General features: G+C 37.4%; 1 protein-coding gene across 3 annotated transcripts in view; it reads left to right on the forward strand.

The window, feature by feature from the left end:
* Nucleotides 1–24456, forward strand: part of FIGN (fidgetin, microtubule severing factor) — a 96596-nt gene that overhangs the window by 44783 nt on the left and 27357 nt on the right. The window contains exon 1 of one of the 3 annotated variants that reach the window (XM_065637950.1): nucleotides 10317–10371. The exons of the other annotated variants lie outside the window; for them this stretch is intronic. The gene's annotated coding sequence lies outside the window, so the exon portion shown is untranslated. Of the gene's footprint in view, nucleotides 1–10316; nucleotides 10372–24456 lie in introns of those variants that run through there. 3 annotated transcript variants of the gene reach the window in all.

Here is a 24456-nt window from a genome sequence, read left to right on the forward strand (position 1 = left end):
CTTCAGTGTTAACACATGCAATATATGTAAACAACATTTATGTATTTTCACCGGGCTTCTAGACAGCTTAGTTATTGCATCTTATCTATCACATAAAAATAAATTTTATTTCATAGTAGTGACTTTCTGCTATATTTTTTGTTCTTTATTTTTTAACCAGAACAGAGAAAATTAACAGCAATGGCTTACATGTATGTACGTGCATGTCTGTGTATATGTATCTGTACATACATATACATACACATACATCTATATATGCACATATGTACATGTATGTGTACACATCTGTGTTTGTGTATGTCAAACATCAAAAGTATATCTAAAAACCCATACAGCAGGTTATACATGAAACCTGTAAATTACAATGTATTACTGATTTTAAAACGCTTTTCTAGTGTTAAAGCCAAAATCTACTATCAACATCCAGCCTTCATAGTCCTCCCCCCTCCCCATGAATTTAGTGCTTAATGTGATTCTTTTTGCTTTGAAATTGAAGAATTTTATTAGTTGCTAAAGCTATTCAGTAAGAAGGCCTTTCAAAAAGAAATGTAAATTGTAAAATTCAGCTGGGACACTTACTGAACTGTTGGTATTGTTTTGTCAAAAACTGATTTAAAATGAACTAGAAAATTGCCGAACTATCAAAGTATGGGATGTGGAAAAGTTAATATATTAAAGAAACACTATCATGAGAAGAAGTGCCATTTTCAAAATGATATTTTAAGAAATTCACTTATATAGAGAATAGGGCAAAATCATAATCCTTTATGAGCCCAATAAAGGCTGCCTAGCTACTGCCACTTGATACAATACCTTTCTTATTGAAGTTGAAAAAAATCTACTACAGAGGGCTTTTTTTGTGCAATATAGATTTAGTTGGCTTTTTTACTTAAAATGGAAGAATGATGATACTGTGATCAGTGAGCTTTGGACTGGCCAGGCTGGTGCACAATCCCCTGGGCCAGCGTGTGCACTCAGCAGCGTCCGGCCGAGCAGGGCTGGTGGCCCCGCAGGCGGGGTGCTCTGGTTTGAGGTGCTGTTCTTGCACTGGTCATACTGGCCATCTGTGTGGCTTGGTACGGGACTTAAGGTAGTGTCTGTCTTAAAGACAGAAATATGCTTTTCTGTCTTCCGCAAGACTGGGGATGTTATTTTTGCTTCAGAGACAGGCTGTGCAAGTAGCTGAACCGGAAATAAATCCATCGTATTTGATGTGGCTTTTTGTGACTGGCCCACTGTACAGGATGTTCACGTGGCATTTTGGAAGACCAAAAAAACGAGATGTCATTTTACTTTAGCTCACTTGTTAATGTTTGTTTAAATAGTTAACTCAGGCATGTGGAGTAGAGACAAAAGATAAGAACGATTAGTATTTGTACTTTGTATTTGTGTAACTCGTGCTTCCTCTGAAAACTACCTGATGATACTAAGACAAGGTAAAATATTTGCATTTCTTAGTCCTCTTACTGCCTGACTCCTTTCTACTTCGATCTATTCTTACATGTCCTTATTTGTGGTGTGTAAGTCACTGCAAGGGTGTGGGCTGTTTAATTCCTGGTAACCTACCAAGCTGTAAAAAACTTATAGTGTGTTGGAGTATGGATTCTCATGCAAGTTCAAATGCAAGAGAATACTGCTCTTGTTTTATAAGGAAACCTGCCCTTAAAGGGAAAACCAGGTTGAAAACACTCCTCCTGAAATTGAAATCTAAAGTGATTTCAAGAACCACCTAGGATTATTGCATCTGAAGCATAGCGATGAGGCTTTTCAAAGTTGGTTAACTTTGCTTATTTGAGAATATTCTAGAGAAAATCCAAGTCCTGTCAGTGTTGGTAACAAAATTCCCATTGACTCAATGGACTCTGAGTTTAACTCTTATCAAACAACTGCTCTCGGTCTGTGGCTGCTCCTTGCCCATGTACTGCCATGGTGTCTGTGGTTTTCCACTTCTCACAAGGGATTTTACCAGCAAACCCCATGCAGAACAGAAAGGCGTTTGCTGGAAACACCTGCAGCGAGTCTGAGTTGTCCTCAGAGAGGTGCCTGCAGAGCTAGAAGGAGTGGAAAGACCAGAAGATGTTTGATAGTATCCTCTGCACAACTACAGTATTGAAAGAGCATCTCTCTTCAAATATTTTAAGCTGAAATTATTAATTTTGAAGTAGATTACTTACATTTTAAATAGAATTTTGCCTATCCCATCATTTTCAGCAAGTGTTAAATAACTTGAAAATCTTGCAGTCTGTGCTTGTTTATTACATAGTGGCTGTAGTCAGAAATTAATTACAGTATTGTTTCTAAAGCACAACCTGCCTCCCTATCCAGGAGGCCCTTTTTTCCTTATAAAGAGCCTCTTTGCTCCTATAACACTTTTTAAAACCTACTCCCTACGAGCCATATGAGAATCAGCAAAGGGTTTGGATGTGTTTCCTTCCTTGGGAGCCTGAGTCTACTTTTCACTCATCTCTGCACCCTGCCCTCTTCTCCCCACCACTTGGAGAAGGATGTCTGAAACCAGTTGCCTTCTTACTGTGTCCTCCCACCTGCTCCACTCCTCCGTGCCCAAGTGCCTCCCACAAGCAGCAGAAGGTTCTCTGGGGAAGGGGACTCCAGCTGTTTTGGCAGCCTGATGCTTTAGCAGCTGAGACGCAGCTCTCTCCTTTGGCACAGACAAAGCTGGCTTAATGCCGCTCGTCAGAATATGTTCACCATGGTAAGCGTGGGAAAAGGAACCAATGGGAATGCAATATGAATAACCTGAAAAAATGTGATTATGGCTAATGCTTCAAGTGATATTTACTTTAACATTTGACCAAGATAACTCTGCTAATTTCTTTTAGCTCAATGTGAAATTTAGAGTCTGATTGTTTTAATTGACAGAAAAGGGAAAGCTACCAAAAACACACACTGATTTACCTCCTTCTTGATTCCGTTGACATCACTGAAGTTGCATAGGATACTAATTTTTAAAGAAAGTTACCTTTGGGCTTCGGGTTCTTTCTGCAAACATCTGTCTCTGATCTAAAACTTCAGAATTTAAGATCCTCCAAGTTAGTGCTGTGAAGCATATGGATGAAAAAAAATCCATTAGCTCTTCTTTTGCAGTTCTGCAGTGTCCTGCGACTTCGGGGATAGTGGCTTAATTGATCTTTACAAATTAAAATCACAGATGAGTCAACCACTTGAAAATAGCAGTAATGGCTAAAGGAAAAGACATCTGTGAATTTGGTATGGACCATTTAAGTATCATAGCCAACAGAAATAACATATGAAGCGTTTGGAGAAAGTAGTTCAGTTCTACCACTGAACATCTTCAGACTGTGACACTTATGAAGATTATATACTGACACGAGAGCAGACTGGTCTAATCTAAAATCCATTAGGCTACCAGATCTATCATTAAATCAGTAAAAATCCACCTCTTTGGTCCATAGACTGGTGTGATGCATGGATGGCAGAGTGATGTGGGGGAACCTCTCACTGCCATGAAGATATTTATCATTGTAATAGAGAACAAACTGAAGGCCCTCATGTAACATGCAGCAGAGACAACAGCCTTGATGTTCCTGTCCCGTAAATCTTTTTCAAGAGAAGGAAATTGCAAGTATTCTTGGAAGCATCAGGATCAAGGGGAATGGCTTTTTTCCCTCTTTGTCGCTCCTCAGAATATACCAACTTCTTTCTAAAGAATTTTATTATGTCTCCTCTCACTGAAACCTTCGCATTTTTAGTTTGCAAAATTCCTCTCTGTTTCAAATAGTACCTTTGTAAGAAGTGGTATAGGTTATACATGGTCTGTTTTATCCCTTAGCCAAGTATGAGACTCTATGCATTTGTCATACTCCATTTCTACATTTTTTCCTGTGTAGGCATTAAAAAAAAAGAGTGACCTTTTAGAAAGTAAAAAAAAAAACCCCTTCAACCCTCCTGCTGTTAGAAAGGGTGTAAAAATACTTGAAGCATGTTTGTGAGGGAAAAAAAAAAAGAAACACACCCCCACATACTCTCTATTAGGACAAATTTTCACCATATCTCATGAACAATCACCTGACTCAAAATGTATTCTGGTGCAGACTGTTTAATTATGTGTGTAAGCAGTAGGAGCAAAAGTTCCAGGAAAATACTTAATAACCTTTCAAAAAGTAGCATAGAGTTTGAGCCAGGCAGCTTCCTAATGTCAGTGTTGTGTATAGCTAAACCTCAAGCAGTGGTGCTGGTTAGTGACACTGGTGACATTGGCTGGAGTTATGGGCCGCTGCCTGCAGGAAAAGGGACAGAAGTAATAGTAAAAAAGTGTGTATGTTCTGTCAATTAAAGCCTAGCTGCATTTTTCAAATGCTTATAAAGGAAAAGAAAGAATTTTTGGTATGAGTTTGGTCAATATGAAGATGAGGACCTCTTAAAATTGATGAATCTGAAGTTGGCAAGCTGCCTGTTGACATTATTTCTTTCATGCTATCAGAAATAATATAGTATCAGACAGCTAAAGCAGTGAAAACTTTTTAGTGATTGTTTATGCTAAATACGTTGCTTAACACATTGCCCAGTATTATATGACTTTCATTCAGGAAGGTTGACTTGTAGTGACTCCTCATTTGCGTGTGAATACACACTTTTTACAATATTAAGTATCAAAGTTTCAACATCATTTTCCCTTTTAGGTTTGTATTAATTATTATTTGTTAATAACAAGTTGCCCATCTGCAAAACTTCATGGTTTATGCATCTGCTAAGGAATGGTATCTGCTGCGTACTACTTTAGCCCAGCTGGTATGCAAGGGGATACAGCTTACTCCTTTTTCATGTCAATTTGTGTTGTCTTGCTTAGGCTCTGGGTGAAGAGGGGACATGTGAACAATGACACTGGCTTAACTCGTTAAGCCAAGATAATTTGATTGTGCGGCTGAGTCTTATCAAGGCCAATCAGTGCAATAGTTTTGGAGAGATCTATCAAAGGACAGACATCCTTGAAGCAACTTTACAGTATTGTCCAAGCTTTTTTTTTTTGCCTTTTTTTTTTTTTTTAAATCTTATTTTTGCACATTTTAAGACTTGCATGTCAATGCTTTGGGTAGATCAGAGATCTGTCTTTGGGGGAAAATGAAGGAAGAGACCAGACGATGCCTCTCCTTTCCTTGGGCTTCTTTTTCTGCGTCAGTCTCCAACCTTCTTTGCCTCCTCGGGTGTTTTTGTCACTCTATACAGAACCCACTGCTGGTGCTATGACACACTGCACAGCAGAAAGGTCTCATTTTATTCCTGCTTAGCACTGTGGATTCACACCCTACAAGACTTGTAGCTGAAATCTGGCCTTGGAGAGCTGGCCTTCTCAGTTGGGGTGGCAGGGAAGGCTAACAGTTTCCTTGGCTGGAAGGCATCAAATTGGATAAACAGAAAACGGGGGCCTGGAGAGTGGGAAAGCTCTTGATGGTGATTAGTTGTCATCCTGCTTGTCAGAACAAATGAAGAAGAGGAGCACAATGTTTGCACTGTTTGAACAAGCCTCAGAGAGCAAATTAGATGTTAAATGTGATCATAATTTGCCTGCCTTTCTCAAAATTCCCATGGTGCTATTAGTGTTTTTCTTTTTTCAGGTAAGAAAGCTTTAACAAATACATACTTCTGTGGAAACTGAAGTGCACTGAGGTTGTTAACAGATGTAGTGTGCAAAGATTTCTGTCATTTAAGTGATAGTGCTTAGTGTATCTACATACTGCAGGCTGGTGCAAGGTGGTGTGTAATGCCATGGGAAAAGATAACGTATTTCAATATTGCATCTGATGTGGAAAAGGAGATATAGATAGCTATCTATACAAGTATATAATTAGATAGGTATGCATATAAAATAAACTTGTGCCTGAGCTTTACATTGTGGTTGGTTGAGTAGTGTTGATAAGCCAATTATGGTATTTTTTTTGTAAAGGTATCTGGAATGTAAATTCTTCTGTCCTATTATCCTGTGGCAGGCTGTGCCCCTTGCTGAACTGCTGGCACACCTAAGGTGACCACAACTGTTACTAAACAAGAAAATCAGCACTTCTGTGTTTTGTGTATATAGAAATGTGCAGTAACCTGTAGCATTTAGATAATGAGTTTGGGGTGGAGATGGAGAAATGCTACTTACAGTTTATTTTACACATGAAAGTATTTCACACATAGCAGAAATCGTTAGTGTAAACAAGTATCAATTAAGAGAACAAGTATGAGCATTGTTGGAGAATAAGGTAAAAGCTGTGATGTGAAAGGCTCTCTTGGGCAAAGACAGGTGACTGACAGTGAAAAGATTTAAAGTATTTTGATTGCCTTGCAATGAAATGTAAACCTGTGGAAACTAATAAAAATTGACTGAGCTTAATTAGAGATGTATAGGAAGCAAAATTCCTTGTTTAAAAACAAAACGCTTGGACTGTCATATCTCTGGTTTCTAGTTACCCAGCTAGATAGAAGAATGTCAGACTTCACCCAAAGTCAGAAATTACCTCAATATATTGTAGAAATAAATAAAATAAATAGTAACAATAATTGTGGATGTAACTATATACATACATGGATTCACCATATGACTATATTTACATGACTATATGTGAATTCACTATATGGCTATATGACATAACGGGTGATGACAGGAGAATGTAAAGAGAAGCATATTTATTTTTATCTCCTTATAAAATCATTTTAGTATACAAGGCAGCTCAGACTGCTTTTACTGCTCTCTATCAAATTGCATTTGCCTATGTATCTCTCTTCTTTATCTTTTATTCATCTTGGTAGGGACCTGCTGGTAAAGGACCCTGCATAAAGGCCAACATCAGAGTGTCAACATTACATGGCAAGAAAAAGAGAAATTATGTCCCAAAGCAGAGAAGGGCAGTTCTTGTGTGCTGGCTCTGGCTGGCTGTGGTGCAGAGAGCTTTAGGAATTACAGTGGCTCTTGGAGTTTCCTTTAGAAATGCGCCTTGTTCCACATCATCTCCAGCAAAGCTCTGTGACGGACATAGATATTCTCTAGCGATCTGCTGGGCCTCCTTCAGACAGGAACATGTATGTTTTTTTGTTCTTGTGTATTTTGGATGAGCTCTGAGCAGAACAGTAGAATGAATGAAAAGTGTTCTGCTTCAGTCAGTTGCTGAGCAGTGCCAGAGGTTGTGTTCTGCAAATACTTTGGTGGCTGATGCAGATTTTACCAATACTTTAATATACTGAAGTTCCAATGAATCAAATTATGTTTACAATACAGCTGGCAACATACTAGTGTGTTCCATGTTAGTAATGCACAGTGACAAGCAATTACGTTTCATTTTTCTTTATTGACTTTTTGAGGCTTTAAAATATTTCTTTGGCGAGTTTGTGTCTCCTTTTTGTTATTTTTAAAGATATGAGTACTTAGCATGCTCATACACTAATGATTTTTAAGTTGTAATAGAAAGCATATAGGATATGAAGAGTGATGTGAAATAGATTAATTAAAATCAATGTTATTTCAATGAAAACTAATTGAATTATTAATGCTTGGATCAGGGTTTTTCCACGTTTTGTGATTATTCAGCTTGTTGGCTGATATATGCATTTCTGTTGACGAAAGCCTTTTCTCCATCTTCCTTTTTTTTGTTGGTCGTTTGTTGTGGGGTTTTTTGTTTGTTTGTTGGGTGTGGTTTTTGTTTGATTGGTTGGTTTTGTTTGGTTTTTTCCTTCTTCTCTCCTATCCCTCATTAAAGGAATATGTTCTCAATACCAAATAGGAGACAGAGACTTACTCATAGCCAGTTTATGTTTTTCAGTGTTGTCTCTGTTGTCTTTCCTGAGTAAAACAGCACACAGGCTGTTGCAGAAGTAGCCTAAAAGCTCTTCAAATGCACTATGATCAAAAGTGAGGTTGTCTGCTGTCAGGAGGGCCGTGGTGCGAGCCCATAGCTGGAGCTGGGGTGGGCTGTCAGGAGCTGCCGAGCCCCGATGCCCATCGCTACCTCTGGGAGGCCGGTGCCGCTGGGCTGCCCACCCCGCTGGCCTCCGCACTGGGCTGAGCACTGAAGAGCTGTGGAGAACTCTCCACCCGGCTCTGGGCTGAGGAAAGTTGCCCTCTTCTCCTCTCTGCCCTGAATACTATTAATAGCCCTTCCCCCAGGCTACCGGATCATATGATTTCAGCTGAAATAGATTTAAAGTTCCTCTGTTGTGATGCCAACAGTAATGTGATAAATTTGTTTGCTAGTTCTCTGGGGTTTTTGTTTTTGCAACTTGAAGGGATAAGCTCAGGGTCCAAGGGAAAGTTTGTTATGCCCTTGGATCTAGAAAGTGGGTTCCCTCATGCCCCACTATTTTAACAACTACATTATTAGAAAATAGTCTATTAAAAATATGTATTTCACCTCTTAATTATTTGCTGCAAACAGAACGGTTTTGTGTGTGTTTGCACAGAGCAGAGGAGACAGCAGGTCTGTTAGTCTCTTTTCAGGAAGTCCAGTGTGGTAACTGGCTAAGATAGCTGTTTCTGCAACAATAGTGCAGGTCAAATAAAGCATCTCTTTTTTTCCCCATAATTAGCAAATGTTGTCTAGAAAGCGCAAAACAGTTTGAAAGGATTCCTGGAGTGTAGGATTGTCAACAGGGCTTTGGAAAATGAGCATTAATTTTTGGGACTGCTATGGAAGAGTTCCAGTTCAAAATATTGAGATGTTTTTGGAAAATGTCTATGGCATGAGCTTCCATCATGCTACAAGGTACAGGAGCTGTTACAATAACTGTAGCACATAAATAGGGAAGGGCAACAACATGGTATATGATGGATCTTCAGAGTAGATAATGCTTCTGAACAGCACTTGTTTAAATATTATTTGTTGGATTACAATACATTAGCATGGTTTCTCAGACACAACTGAGCTGTAATTCTCTTCTAGATAGCTAGGATTTGGTCTTCAGCTGAAGGCATTGTACGTAAAGTACAATTGTATGTAAAGTTCCTGTCTTCAGAAGTATCTGTATTTTGTCAGCCAGGCAAGATAGGGCTTTTTTCCCTTCACTGTGAATCAGCAGTACATATTACTTCAATTATTTATTATGACTGCTACTTATGGAAACTGCATTAACCAGCAGCACGATTTGCATTTCTGTAATGCTTTCTGTAGCACTCTGAAACTTTACTTTTTTTTTTTTTTTTTGTAAAGCATAGTTTAGACTGGAAAACATTTTGAGCAGTAACCAATAAAATGAAGTGGTTGTTGAAAGGCAGATCTGTGGCCATCACAGATTCTGAGTAGAGAAATTCTCAGACTAAGTCATTTGTCTGGTGCTTGTGTCATAGCACTTCCAGCCCTCCTAGAACTGGACACAAAATATCTCTCACATATATTTCTTCACATACCCTTTCTCTTAATTGTCATCTCTACCTGATAGGACACTTAAAATACTCTGGACATGCTCAAGTCTCTGCTGACAAGCAAGAAAGGATTCATGAAAGTGCTCTATTCATGTATTTCTCTTTTTTCACTTCTTCTGTTTTCCTTTCCCTTGTTTTCTCCACCCCCATCTCCATATCTGTTGCTTGATCTGAATGAGATTTCTGATATGTTGTGTAACAAGATTTTAGTGACATCTAGCCATTTACCTAAGTAGTTTTTCAACACTGCTAGCAATTGAAGAAGGAATGTAACTTTTCTTCACATCAAAGAAAATATTCTTACTTTGTTTGGCAGTAGCAGTGGGAACAGCTTGGTGCATCTTACAACTTGCTGCTGCTGTAGTGCAATGGGCTTAATCAGTCATCCAAAGGAAAGAATGAAATGAATCACATGTGGGATTTGTCACAATACAGTGTCCAAGTCCCAAATTGTTCCTGCTATAAACCTCAGCTCCCCACAGCCCTTCCACATCATTCCTCTGTAGATATTACCTAAATACTGTCATTCTAGACTTTCATCAAGCCTTAAGGATCCCAAAGAACTTGTTATTTAAATGTGTTATCCATATTTGAATATGACCACTTTACAGATACTTAGGCAAAGAATATGAGTTATTATACTACAAAAGATTTACCCCAGTGCTTCTCAGTTAGATCAGACAAGTTGTTTAGGTATATCAAGGGTTCAAAATTCCTTTGTTTGAGTCTCCGATCTACAACATTCCTCAGATTGTGTTCTGATAAAAGCAAGAGAGAAGAGGTTGTTTTGATTTGACTTCTTGACCGGCTGCTATAAAACTAACGTTCAGCTTAGCCTCCAACCATTTTCACTCTTCCCTTGAATTCTCTTTTGCTGAAAGATACATTTTAATGGGTGGGAGTAACATCTTATATCCGTCTAACTATGGATTCTTCTTCCAAGCTTCATCTTAAGAAGGATGGAATTGAGGAAGAGAGACTAAAGGATCCATCTTGGGGTAAGGGAACTTATTTTTTCCTCTTTCAGAGTTATTTCTCTCAACTTAGAAGCTACTGTTCCCATACATATGAGATTTTCATGTTTTGAATTTGATGTGTGTGAAAAATTTTAACAGGCAGAAATGAGAAGGTGTCCTAGATCTTAATTTAAAGTTAACAATAGACAGGAACCATTTCTTGTGAAATATCTGGCATATTTCAAAACATACCTTTATAATATTTTTTTTTTGCTCTTTATGCCATAGGAATATTTTATTTTCGTTATCCTTCGCAGTTGTGATTATAATTGTTTCAGGCAGTGCTTTCTGGCCTCTTCAGTGTCTTATGTTGAGCCTATACAAAAAGGCAAGCCTTTGAAATTTGTTGGTTCATTGGTAGAGTAATTTTATGAATTACTCAGGTCTACAGGTTGTCCGGTATAGACTCTCAGACTTTAAACTTGTTCTAAAAGGTACATCCTTTCATCACAGAGATACAAACATAGAATGACTGAACAGTATAAAGCAAAGTAATTCCCAGTGCATTCTTTTAGTAAGCTCTGCAAGAAAAAAGCTTTCAGAACCATCAACATGCTATTTGGATTGCTTGTTTTTCCATTTTTATTGGTCTCCAGTAACTAAAGTAATTTCTGCTTAAAGTATTTGATTAGTTCTCTCTTTGGTGATGATTCCTTTTCCTCTTCAATTTGTTGGAAATACTTGTTACCATTTTTACTTCTTCACATCCACATTGGTTTGACGAGACACTGGGTAGCCATGCAAAAGAAGATAGAATTGATTTATTTACCTGTGTTTTTATCAGTTCCAAGCTTCGGGATTTGCTTTATAAGAATTCACCTTGTATTTACCTAAAAGATTCTTTATGCCTTACAGGCTTGTAAAGTTAAGAAAATAATATTATTTATTACCAATGCAAGGCTAAATAAATGAGAAAACACTTCAGATTTTGCAATAATTTCTGATGAGGGAAAAATTAATGGAGAGAGGAGACTTATAAATTCTTCCTAAACTTTTTCTGAGAAATAATTTTTCTAAAGTAATTTTCCATCTTTTATGTCTCCTCAGCTATGGCAGAATGCCTGAGCTTTAAATTGCCTGTGGTAATGAAAGACGACATCGGGTGAAACCAGAATTCAGTAGTGGGACTAATGGGATATTTCATGGGAGTCTTGTGTCTGTGTACAGACACCCGAAAGAGTAGGAAACAAGTCTGTTATGACAGGTTAAGAGAAGGGCATGTGTCCATTTGAAAATATAGGTAAAGAAAACAAATATTTCTTTCAAAGAAGGATATTAAAGGGCTACCTTCTATTATATTGCAGAGGGAGATATGTTGTAAAGCATTAGTTGGTCATGCTCTAAAAGGCCTGTTTAGACTTTATCTTTGTTTTTTTCTTTACTTTTTGTCTTGCTGGCATGACGTGGCTTCTGTAGAGAATTGATGAAAGAAGTTAAAGGTGTTTAGTCATATTACTGGAGTGAATGAATGAAGTAAGTAATAATATGGTTTTATGGTTTAGTTACTGGTTATAACTGGGTGGCATCTTTCACAGCATTGAATCAATACTCTAGGTCAGAGACTGCAAAATTATTGACTCCCAGTGTGATTCCAGAGCTGAGATGGCCAACAAAGGAGGGGAAAAGTGTGTAACACACAGAGAGAAAATAGGAAGTCAATGAGTAAAAGAAAAGATGCTCAATAGATGCTTCCTTTGGTGACCTGGTTCCTTTCCAGAAATACTCGACACATGCAGCTGCCAAGTGGAGACTAGCTGATTAAGATAGGATATGTTTCTGTTTAGTTAGTAGAAAATACTGTCTTTTTGAAGGGTGACAAATTGTGTGAGCATTTCCTACATCAGGAATCTGGACAGATGAAACTATGGCTCCTAATGATTGAGCATCAGCAGTTTTTCTGAACACTAAGTCACTGGGATCATTTTGTCTTTTCTTGGAATAATTTGATATGTTAACTTTTTGTTCCAGTTTCTCTATTTCAGTTTGTTTGATAATGATTTACTGTCTATTCCCTTTGTCTCATATTTTGTCTGTGAAATTCTTAATTGCAGATTGTCCTTGGCAATAACAGGCATTTGTCTTAGTTTTTGCCCATGGGTATCAGTAAAAATGCTCGTAGGAGTTTACTGATACCATAAACATTTCTGTCACCAAAATCCTTATTGGAGGTTGGCAGACAACACTGTGTCAGCCACCATGCTTTCCCCAACACCTCAGTTTTAGATAGCTTTAATAAGTTTTCTCTTAGGGACCAGAAGATGAGATAAAGATGTTCATCCTCTTTCAAAGCAGAAGAGTGGAATCTTCTCTGAAATACAGTGAAATCTCATTCTTTCCCCAGACCTAGTGGTTCCCAATGTTCAGATACCCAGCAGAAGCCAAAGATTTTAAAGTGTACTAATGTAGCACACCTTCATTAATGCAGCAAAGGCTGACAGTAGCTGTACGGTCAGTTATGATCGTATTTACTCTGTAGCTTTTCTCCTCTGGTTGTCAAAACCCTCTGCTGCTTCCCTGGAAGGGAGGCTTCTTCTGACAGACCTTATTACCAGAATAAATTTTATTCTTATACCAGAATTGGCTTCCAAGACAACACTGATATTGTATCATTGCTAAGTATTTCTCTCAAGTGCTTCAATCCCTGCTTAATGTTGCCAAAGACTCTGTGGTTCTGCTGAAAGAATTGCAAAATTTTCAGAAAAAGTAGTATCTAGTGGGTCTGGAGAAGCACCCAGCTGCTTTCAGCCAGTTCCAATCAGGGCAAAGAGGAAGCATTGCCCTTGACAGCAAGCTTTCTTGTACAGACCTGTATTCTTCTGGAGCCGGGGATAGAAGAATGACACCAGGTTCACTTACCAACTCATCACACTGCCCTTGAGGAACTATTACAGCTCAACAGATTAATCTGATAGATTAATACTCCTGCTCTCTGGTGATTACCAGAGGTCTGTTTTATGGCTCTCATTCTGGCACTTTTCCCACTGAAACCCTTTTCCATGTTAAAGTGGAACTAATTAATTCTAGGGCAATACTGAATGGCTTCTTTCAGGTTAACAGTTCAGCCAGTTTATGTCTGGATGCTTTAAGTCCCATGGAGATATCTTAAACCAACTCTCCAGACAGTGGAGTTAGGCTACCTGGCTACTGAATATACAAGCTTTTGAATAAGTGAGACCACAAGTAGTTATAGCCTTAAACATTTATAGTTTTGAGTTGCACAGTTTGGGTTTTATCTGTCATGAAGATGCCGTGTTTGTCTTTTACTGAAGATCACCTGTATTTCTTCAGTAGAACTTTCAGATAGACAGCATTCTTCTGCACAGGCATCATAATCTGCCATGTGTTAACAGCACATGTCACTCTACTCCAGAAGTGGCCACGTTGTGGTGGCCGCCTTTAAGACAGAGTATCTGTCATATGATAGCAGCTGAGAGTCATGACGATTGACATACAACAATGAAAAAGCTACTACGGGAATTGTATGCAATCTTTAGTCAGGTACTTTGAGCTTTTGTAGCAGAGGCAATAATATATATTACATTTGTACAAAGTAAAAAATAAACTTGCCTGCTTCTGTGATTATCAAATAATCAAAACCTGTGATTGTCAGATAATCAAAATAATCTCTGCATCCTCAATCATAAAATTTACATTAACATTTTTTTCTTCCTGAGTGGATAAGATTTAGGAGTTGAATGACATATGACAATGTTTCCTTTCTAAATAATTTTGATTTTAAAACTGAATTCATTGTCTAGACATACTAAAAAATTTCAAACAATGGTAGAAGAAATCCAAATATTGGCCTCCTTTTGAGAGCCTATAATCTGCTGATTTTTTCATATATTTTCAACTTGTGTTGAAAAGACTTTGCAATGTTATATTATTCTGTCAGCCTAGCCTAAAGTTCTAAAAATTCATTGTGTCTCTACAATGTTTGAAAATCAGCTTTTTAAAACGTGATTATGAAAAATATTACCCTTAATTAATTCCAGAGGAAATGTAATTCTGGAAGACTTTACCAATGTGAATCTTCTCTAAGAAAAAGCATTTTGAAAGAGCTGGTTTGGCGAGCTGCTCTCTTGATTGCTAAAGACCAATTCAAGAAATTCCAATTTGACTTTAGGGTAGGCACATTCCTGCTGGAAAAAACACAACGTTTTGCAGTGATTTATAAACTTATTTTGCCAACTCAGTGCTGTGATGCTCAATATATTGAAGAATGAACTCTTTAGAATTAGGCACTTGGTAGTCCTGAGCACCTCTTTTTTCTCTCAGGTTTTGTGCTTAATTGATTTGCTACTTATTTTTGAGTGGGTTTTTTTAATTTTTATTGTGCTGCCATTAATAGTTTTATTTCTTATTCTTTTCCTTTTTTATTGGAGCATACTACAGTTGACTTGGAGCTTTTAGCATATTTATCCTATATTAGGTGCTGGGCTAGTGAAAGGCAACCCTGAAGGGACTTTACCATTTCCAATTGCGCCTAAAATAATCCCTATACTGCCAGGGACTATCCACAAAAGTGCTGAGTTGATCCTTGTGTTGGGGAAACAGCATTACAGTGGTTTGATGATTTGCCATAAATGAGTAGCAAAAGGATGGGAAGGTCTTGAAGAAGATGAAGTATATGGTCCTCCTATTCACTCTGCAGAAAAAGAGTATTCTTGAGAAAATTTAGACAAAGTAGTGAAAATTTAGCCACTTCTAATCTCCACTAGATTGACAGCAGTATTTCTAGGTTATGTATTGACTGAGACAAAGCAGGGTCCATTTTTTTGCCCTCAATGTTGGGAGGGAGCAATATTTATGTACCTAATCCCTCCTCAAAAACAACTGAAACCTGTATTCCAGAAAGAGCGGCAATCTTTTGTCAAAGGTGGTGACATTATACTTGGATTTGCTTACCATTATCCTTCTGGAATTATCCAAAACAATGGATAGTTCCATGTTTCACTCCATTGTGGGTGATATGGCCTCCGTACTGATGGTTGTCTTGAGGTTGTCTCCCTGTTCCCGTATGATCCATCCATCTTCTCTGTTCTTACAGTTTGTAGAAATGGCTACAGCCCAAGAGAAGCTGGATAGCCTCCTAAATCTCCTGGCAATATTGCTATGGGAAGAGGTCCAGCTTTTGTACTTCTTGTCTCTGGTGTCAGACTGTAAGACAAATAATAGTACAGCACAAGATCTAATGGGGAATTCGTCACACAGCTGACTTAAGGTACGATGCTGTATTTCTGGAATGATCAAAAATTCTTTTGCTCGGAGCAGGGCTAATTCAAAATTAGTTCAGGTCAGTCAGGGCTTTCTCCTATTGAGGTCTGACAGCCTCCAGGAATTGGAGATTCCCCAGCCTCCCTGGGCAGCCTGTCCCAGGGGTCAGCAGTTTTGGGAGTGGTATCTATACTATGCCTGTCCTTTCAATGTGGCCACTGAAACGCACACTGCCTTTTTGATTGACAGATTTGCAACACAGTGCATTTCACTTTTTATTGTCACCTCCTATAGAGGAACAGTAGGCAACAGCTAAGATATGGTTTGCAATGTGCAATTTTCAAAAGTACTTTTTTGGCGGGGGTGGGAAAGAACATGTATGTAACTATCATAGCACACAGCAGTGAAAATTGGACACCTCTAGCTCTAGCTTCAAGAGGATCACTTTGATTGTTCCTTTCTGGAATTGTCACTAAAGGAAAGGTGGAGAAAAACTGATGCGTAAGCACTAGTTAGTTACTGAAGGGAAATGACTGTAGTGAAACATATTTAGTATAGCGAAGAGATTACCAAGGGACGACATGGTTTATTTGAGGTTCTTGAAAGGTATAGACATCAAGGAAGAAGAGAAATTCTTCAGAGGGGGACATGGGAGTGTAACTAATGGATTGAGAGAATTAATGGCATAATAAAATAATTAAGAAATGAGAAATTTCACCTGAGGCTGTCAAATTTGACATAACTGATAGGAGATGGAATTTCCTAGGTTATACTTGTAGCAGAATTAATTCAAGATGTGTCAATTGGCTAATAAATCATTTCAGTTGGAATTGCGGAAGAAGTTTGCAGCTTCCAAAATAAAATTGTGTTCGTTTTAGTATGTGAGAAGACCACTATAAACAGTGTGTTTCAAAAAGATGGACCAAATTTGAAATCACTGTATCTCTGCAACCATGAACCACCCATGAATGAAACTCTTACCACTTGAAAGGACAGGGCATAGAGTTGCAAATGATTACTGCTAAACTTGATAACTCATTAAACTAAATTTTTGTGTAATTGTACCATGTTGCCATCCTGAAATATACTGCTTTGAATTTGGGCCCATCTTTATGAAACACCCCGTAGTACGCCAAACTCTGTATAATATGTTGGCAGCTAGGACTCTCGGAACAACAACTGTTCCATCACTTTAAGCTCATGTATCTTGTAGACTACTGTACAGTAAGAGAATTATTTATTTGTATTTCTGTTGTTTTCTCTCTAATTTTAAAATGAGTTTTCCAAATGTTCTGTTTCTCTTCTTTAGTTTGTATTTTATTTCCTCGACTTCTTCATTTTTCACGAGCTAAAATCAGCATTAATGCAAATATTTGGGTAAGAGGTTTGAGTGAGTCTCTCTTACTTCTGGACATCTTTACTGCTTTCCCTTGTATTTAATCTTTCTTCTCTTCCTCTTTCCTGTTATACTTCTGTCAGCCAAAAAGGGAAGGGCTGAGTTTGCCTCTAAAGTGGATCGAATCACTTGTTTGGTTAGGACGAAAGGTAATTTCCAGGCTGCTTTTACTTGATATTTTCACTTATGTCAATTGGTAGCTGCTTGAAGAGGTGGCTAGATTTTGTGGAGACGACTGTATTTACAGTCAGCAGCAGGGTAAGCAGTGAGTAGCCAACAAACCCACTGTGGGATGAGAGTGACATTATCAGTCATCTTTTCTCCTGTCTGGGCTTGCAAGCAGGGGAAGTACATTCACTTGTCTGAGGTAGTGTAGGAGGTTGTATGTGTACATAGATAAGAAATTACCTTTATTTATGGGAAGAAATCTGTCTTCCGTTTTGAACTGGCAGGCCGAGCAAAATGGTTACAGTTCGCCTTTAAGTAAATGTCAGATTGATGCCAGTCTTGCCTCAATCAAACCTTAAAACAGTTGTTATTGCAAGTGAAGGCAATTCCTGTTCCACTGGCTGGTTGGCCCTCTTGGAAATGGCTTCAGCTGTTCCTTTGAAATTCCCATTGAAAATTCTTGAGTTTAACATGAGCCAGCTTTTTAAAAATATTGATTTTTTTTTTTTTTTTCAATCGCCTATTGTATTGGTAAGGTAGGGCAAGTATTGGTTGTGTTGTAGCAACAGTTTACTTCTCATTTCCTTGCTGTGCAGTACAATCCATGCTCTTCTGTGGCATCCTCTTCTACTTGAAAAGCTTGACACTAAGTGGATATATATTTTTAAATATAGACAGGAAAGCTATTATTTTTTATTTAGCTTTTACTGTGTAATGGAATTTGTGACAAGGTTATTTGCTTCAATATAATTTTGTGTACTGATTAGTGTTCTTTGGAAAGGGCCTTGAGGCGTGTTGCAGGAAAGACACTATATAAGTAGGGAATGGAAGGGTAAACGACCTTCATTTAAATGCAGTCAAGTAATCATTATCAAAGTTTTAAGCAATTTGAACTGCCTAACAGGAGGTATGATGACAATAATTGCCAATGTCCTTAAAGGACAGCTGTACCCATTTGATCACTGCCACATGCTTAAAGTTCATAAAAGAAAAACCACTTCTCACAATCTCCAAACAGTATCTGAATATATAAAAACAAGAACAGCAACAACAACAAAATAACAACAAAAAACCCCAAACAATAACAAAAAACACACACCAAAACCAAAACAAAAACCCAACAACAAACAAAAAAATGGGAGGGGACGACAACAACAACAAACAAAACCGCAGCAAACAAACCAACCAAATAAGAATAACAATAAAGGAACAGAAAACAACATATTGCAAAATGAATATTTTGATGTCTTTGCATGTAGCCCAACAGAATTTTATCAGCATAGGTGCCAATACCAGAGGGCATAAATTAATCACTATTAGTTAAAATAAATAAAGAAAAAAATATTTCTTTTTTTAAAAAGTGCATTAGTACTTACATGGGAGTCAAGCAGGCAGTGCACATCTGACGAGCAATGGTTTTGCCATGAGAGTGGAAGGAACTTAACCTGTAGGTAACTAGGGACAGGGAAGTCAGTTATGCTAAAGAACTGAGCAGAAATGTATTATTATTTGTATTTACTCCTTTTCCTACCCAAAATTATCTTGAAATGTACACCCATATGGACATGCACAAGCAGAAATGGACTTTGTCCATTCTCTGAGGTGCATACAGAGGAGCTGGCCCCAGTCTGGAAGCAATAGTTCATTCCCTAGTACGGCTCTGCGCCAAGTTAATATTTCCTGTCCTTCTGTTAATGTTCTTGTCACTGGCCTAGTCCCACCAGTTTTCCACAGGCTAAGAGCAGCTCTATAACCCTTCTGAGATGGGTACATAAAATACAAAAGGGCCTAGGGAATCTTGAAGTCCAGTCCCCTACTGTCACCATATATTATAATATAAAATGATAAAGCTGTATCTTAACATGAGCTAATTATTTTTGTCCTTCAGGACTCTGGTTGGCTGTTAAATAATGTTACTGCCCTGGGAGTTACAAATTGTGTAATTTGCAGCATAAATTTATTTATGGCTGTTTTACACTTATTTGTTCTTGTGCCAATGTTGTCTTTTTGACTTAAATAGTTCATCTCCAGTGTATATGCTTTGCTGATTTTAATTTTACAGAGGAATCATATTCCCATACAGTCGTGGCAGGTTAGAGCAAGTCAATGTCTTTTATTCTCTGTGAACGTACACTCTTCATTCCCAGTGTCATCCCTATAGCCCTTCCCTGTTCTTCCAGTTTAAATTAATCTTTCCTGAAGAAAATCAGAATTACAGTTCTGGTGAGGTTTCACTGTCTAATGCCATTAATATTTTCTGGGAAAAAAAAAAAGGGAAAAAAGCACATGTATTTTATGACTGCAGACCTTGTTTTCATATTTATGTCAAATCAGTTGGTGAAAGTCCATGTTACTATTGGCTTATACGCTTCAGTTTTTTTCCTTTCCCTTTTCGTTGTGATTCTGTTTCAACCTGTAGCATTTTTTTCACTATTACCTCATACTTTGTATTACTACTTTCTGTTCATTACTCGTGCTTACGTGGAACATGATATTTTACCTCTGTTATATTTTTATTTTTCTTTCTACTGGTGGTGCCTCCTAATTTTGTGTAAGCTGCAAGTTTCCACTATGTGTTCCTACTTCTTATGTCATATTCGTATTCAGTAATGAATTTAAACGAGTTTTGCAAACTGATCTCTGAGGAGGTTCATTACCAAGCTTCCTCCTGCTCAGTAGATGCCATTTCAATACTGTCACTATACCGCTTTTATTATTTCCTTAACAAATTTACAGTCCTTTTACAAATTCCTGTCTTTCCAGCTGTTAATGCATAAGGTAACCTTACATATGCAGATGTGCAGTTAAATGATTCAATAATTTCCTTTGCTTGAAATCAGCCATATTATCAAAGAAATTAGGTTGTCATTAATTACCTTTGATAAGCGCATTGTGAACCGCATCCCATTTTTCTGTGTGTATATATATATATGTATGTATTTAAACCTTGAACTAGTAGAAGAACTATTGTGTGGATCAGTTCACCTCTTCTGGCTCCTTAAATATTGATGCTTCCTTCCCAAGTCCACATATAATCTGGGAGTTTTAATGCAGAATTTCTAGGACTGCTCCAGCACTACTTTTTGTTTTTCTGGGAGGGGGGAGGTCTATGTCTGTTATTTTGACACGACCAGACTGTTTTATCCAACATATCCCTTTTTATGTCTTCACAGTCTATAATGTCATCAAACACCCTTTTCCATCTATTTTTGTTTTTTCCTAAAGTACACATGCATTTCAGTATCTTTGTTCCAGCCCTGACTGCTGTTTCAATGCATTTTGCTTTCCTGCAATAGCTCATTGTACATCCTGAAGCACTTCAAACTTTTCCATATTTGTTTAAGAACTCAAGGAGTCAGAGCAGCAAACTTTAAAAGTATTTCTTACTTTTTGGATCCAGTTCCTTAATTAGTCTGTTCATGAACCATGCCATCAAACTGGTGATTATTTACATCAAAATTAGTATTTTCTTCTAGATGTCCATCATATTTCCCCCTCTGTTCTTTAAGCTATTATTGTATCCCTGTCTTCTTGATTTCCCCCTTCCTTTGAATCAAATCCAGATGTAGAAAATATGTGGCTCTCCCAACAGTCTTCCTTTCTTTTCTCATTTACAGCTAATATATGCATAGATGTGCACTCATTAATGAAAGAAAAAGAGGGATGTCAATACAAGTTTAGGAAAATAGGTAGTAGATGGGAATTGTATTGCAAAAATAAAACTCAAGATCTGCCTTTCTGAAAGGGGGTCTTCCTCTGTTTTTTTGATAGATCTTTCTCTGTTTTGGACATAATTTTTTTAAAACTCTAGTGGAGACTTCTGGAAAACTTGGAGTATCTCTCACTGTGTTTTAAATTGACCTACGATGCATCTTACACATGAAAAATTAGATGTCTAATAAATAGCAAGTTGGCATAGATATTTCACTGTCATTACTAAGTAACTTAATGTCAGAGACATTCTTCGAAGTTTTGCAGTTCCTCTGGAGTCTCCCAGGCGACATCATATAAACTAAATGGAGCCAGGACATACACTCAGTTGTGGGCTCAAGACCACCGACCTCCATGCTGTGCCACTTGTCCTCAAGGCTGGAGACTGGGACCTGGTCCACTTTATTTGTTAGTATAAGAAGTTATTTCCAGAGAGAAATAATATTTGCCAAGCAAGTTGCCATCTGTACGTCTGGCAGGAAGTATTTTTCCCCCCACAGCAAGAAGTGAGAAGTATTTATTTTCTTCTTAATTAGTAAGAATGACTGATAGTAATCATGGCAGGTGGGAAGGGTTTGGGAATAAAGATTTATGCCTGAGCTGTTAAATTTCCCAGGCTTCAGCCTGCTTTGGAATCAATTGCTCTGAGTTAGTGTGCAGAATGGGGAATTCAAGCATTTTGCTTTTCTGAAACAAATCACTGTCCCAGGATTTCTGTGAGAACAGGGGTTTTTTTAGAACTAACAATGCCGCTTCTGCATCCCTGATTAAAACACACTGTCCTAGTTTTTGTTCTTTCTACACGCACACAATTATTCTCCACAGATGGTTCACACCAAAGTCGTCCTCTTTGTGTACCATACAGTCTTTACTATGAGAAAAAGTGCTACTGTCCTCTCTCCATCTTCAGGATACCCTCTTCTCTGTCCTCTTGAGATATAAAACCAGCCTGTTCTAAATGATCAACTTTTGCATGGAGAGGGAGGGGAAAGGAGTATACTTTTCAGTAGAAAACAGTAAGAATTTTAGGATGCATGTCTGAACTGAACAGATTTTGCTTGAGCGTCCTGAGATTTTCTCACCACCATTACTCAGCAAAACTGTATTTATAAGATTATTTTAGCACCAAAACACAACTGAATTTAATTCCACTGGATTGCACTTTTGTTCTTTTGAGCAGATGTTGATGTGTAGATCAGTTCTGCAGAGTTCTGAAAGAGATTTAAGAAACAAATATCATAAAACAAACATGTCAAAATAAAAATGCAATTATAAGTCAAAATGTCCTGTGGTTTAGGTTGAAGAAAGAAAGGGAGAGCTAATAAAAGAAGAACATGTGTATATTTTTAGCCACAAAAGGGATTTATTAATTTTTCTATGCCACAGTGCTACATTATGTCATAGAACAGGTGAAGAAAAAAAATACTGTGGAGAATAATTTTTATAAGAACATTTTTTACTTCTAATTAATTCACAAAGAGAGTTCAGATGCCTACAATGCTAACACAGGCATTTTTAGTAAGAAAATTGCAGAAAAGCACTAAATAACTAGAGTAATTAATAAATTCCTCGACTCTACCGGGGGTATGTTTTTCAAAGAGAAAATAGCCCAAACCAAAAAGTTGTAAATTGTAGAAATGGAAAGCAAAATTTTAAAATACCTATCTATGCAATGCCATCACAACTTACTTTTTTTTTTTTGAGTTCCTGTATTTGGGAGATTCATTTTATACTGGGGAACTTTCTGCTGCGTTATTTACCAGGTTTGCATCTTCTGATATACTGAGCAACACTGCAGATAGAGATCAGATAAATACAATTAGAATTTTTTCACCATTCTCTGTTATATTACATGCAGTTATGACATGACTATTAGGTTTGCTTCACTCTGTCCAACCTATGAGAATGACCTTGCTCAAACTGAAAACTCTCCTTGATTTCAGGCTGAGTAACACTCAGTGTTTTCAAATGGGAATCTGGTGATGATTTTGAGTGGAATCCTTGACCACAACAGGAATTACAATTGCTCATTATTCCCTTAATTTGTACTTGCCTTGGGAAACTACTTGCTGTGAAATATTTGTATTGTCACAATTAGACTTGATGGTATTAGGCATAATTTTGACTATATAAATGGCACCAAAAAAGCTGAACAGCTAAATATGCTTCTTTTAAAGCATAAGTCACTTTGTTGAAACTGAGAGCATATCCGTGCAGTTCTTTTCCTGGTGGTACAGCTGTGTGACAAGAGTGAAAATAAATCTGATCCTTAATTTCCATGTTGGCAAAATCCTTTCATAAACTCAGTTGTAGTTTTAAGTAAGGTAAGCGGTGCTTAAAATTCATGTAGTTTTCCTTACTCGCAAGGTGAAAGTGAAATTAAGCACAGTACTTTTCCTGTATAAATGGCTCCTAATGCTACAGTTATAAGCAAGATGTCATGATTCAGCAGACAAATAAGTCTGTATAGTTGCTATGCTTGAAAGAAGTTATCTTATTTAGCCACATGTTGGAACTAACTCCATTTCTTCCTTGCATGTGATATTTTAGCTAAGCAGTAACTCAATTTGAATACACAAAGTAGTAAACTGCTATCCTTGGAATCAATTTTACAGAGACATTTTGTCAATGCTTTCTGGAAACAATAAGTTCAATATATGCTGCCATACATTAATAACATCTAAGTTATTTTTTGGACCAAATCTATTAAGCATTAGTGTATACTTGTTTTTCTGAAGTATCTGGGAACATTTTTCTTTACACTGTATCTGATCGTGTTTGTGATAGGCTGGGTAGTGCATGGATGGCTTTTATGTGTGAGTGGGTACCTTTTATATTACTTAGAATAAGCAGGCTTACATCTTAATAGTGCTTTAATAGGAGTTTCATTGATTATGTGTCACTCCTGTTAGTTCATAGGAGTTTGTAATAAGCATTTACCTGGGTGTATTTTCTGTGATTATGGCAAGCTTTCAGTGGTTACACCTCATTCATTGACTGTATTTAGCATTATACTCCTTTTTTATTTTCATTCATCTGTAAGATTCTATGTTATTTCTCATGGAAGTTTGCCATGGTAATGAGAATACTGAAAAAAACCAAAGAATAGAAAGAAATTTGTGTCCTGTTACAGATTAGAGTAATACATATGTGTGTCTGTTTGTCTGAAAGTTTTTTTTTTTCTTAGACATCCACAGTCATTTCAAAATACAGTATGGAGTGCAGCAGTTCTATCAGATACTGTAGGTGATGTGTTCGCATAAGCCTCTCAAGGCATAAATCTTCAATGCATGGGAGTTGTTGTGTATCCTCGGCTTTCTAAACACTATACTAACTACAGACTGTACCAATCTGATAGTTTGAGACCAGAGTTACAGAACACAGAAGTGCCGTGCTGTGCAAAAGGTGAGATCTCTCTATTTGAAGTTTACTTGAATTGATCTATGAAGTTATTTTTAGAAGTTACATTCTCATAACATCTACATAACCTGGTTTACTCTAATCTGATTTTTCCAAGCTTTTTAAGCAGTGCTGAAAATTACTTTAGGGAATAGATTTGCTTTCAAACTGAGTTT

Source organism: Caloenas nicobarica, chromosome 6 (assembly GCF_036013445.1).
Source record: "Caloenas nicobarica isolate bCalNic1 chromosome 6, bCalNic1.hap1, whole genome shotgun sequence".
Lineage (NCBI taxonomy): Eukaryota > Metazoa > Chordata > Aves > Columbiformes > Columbidae > Caloenas > Caloenas nicobarica.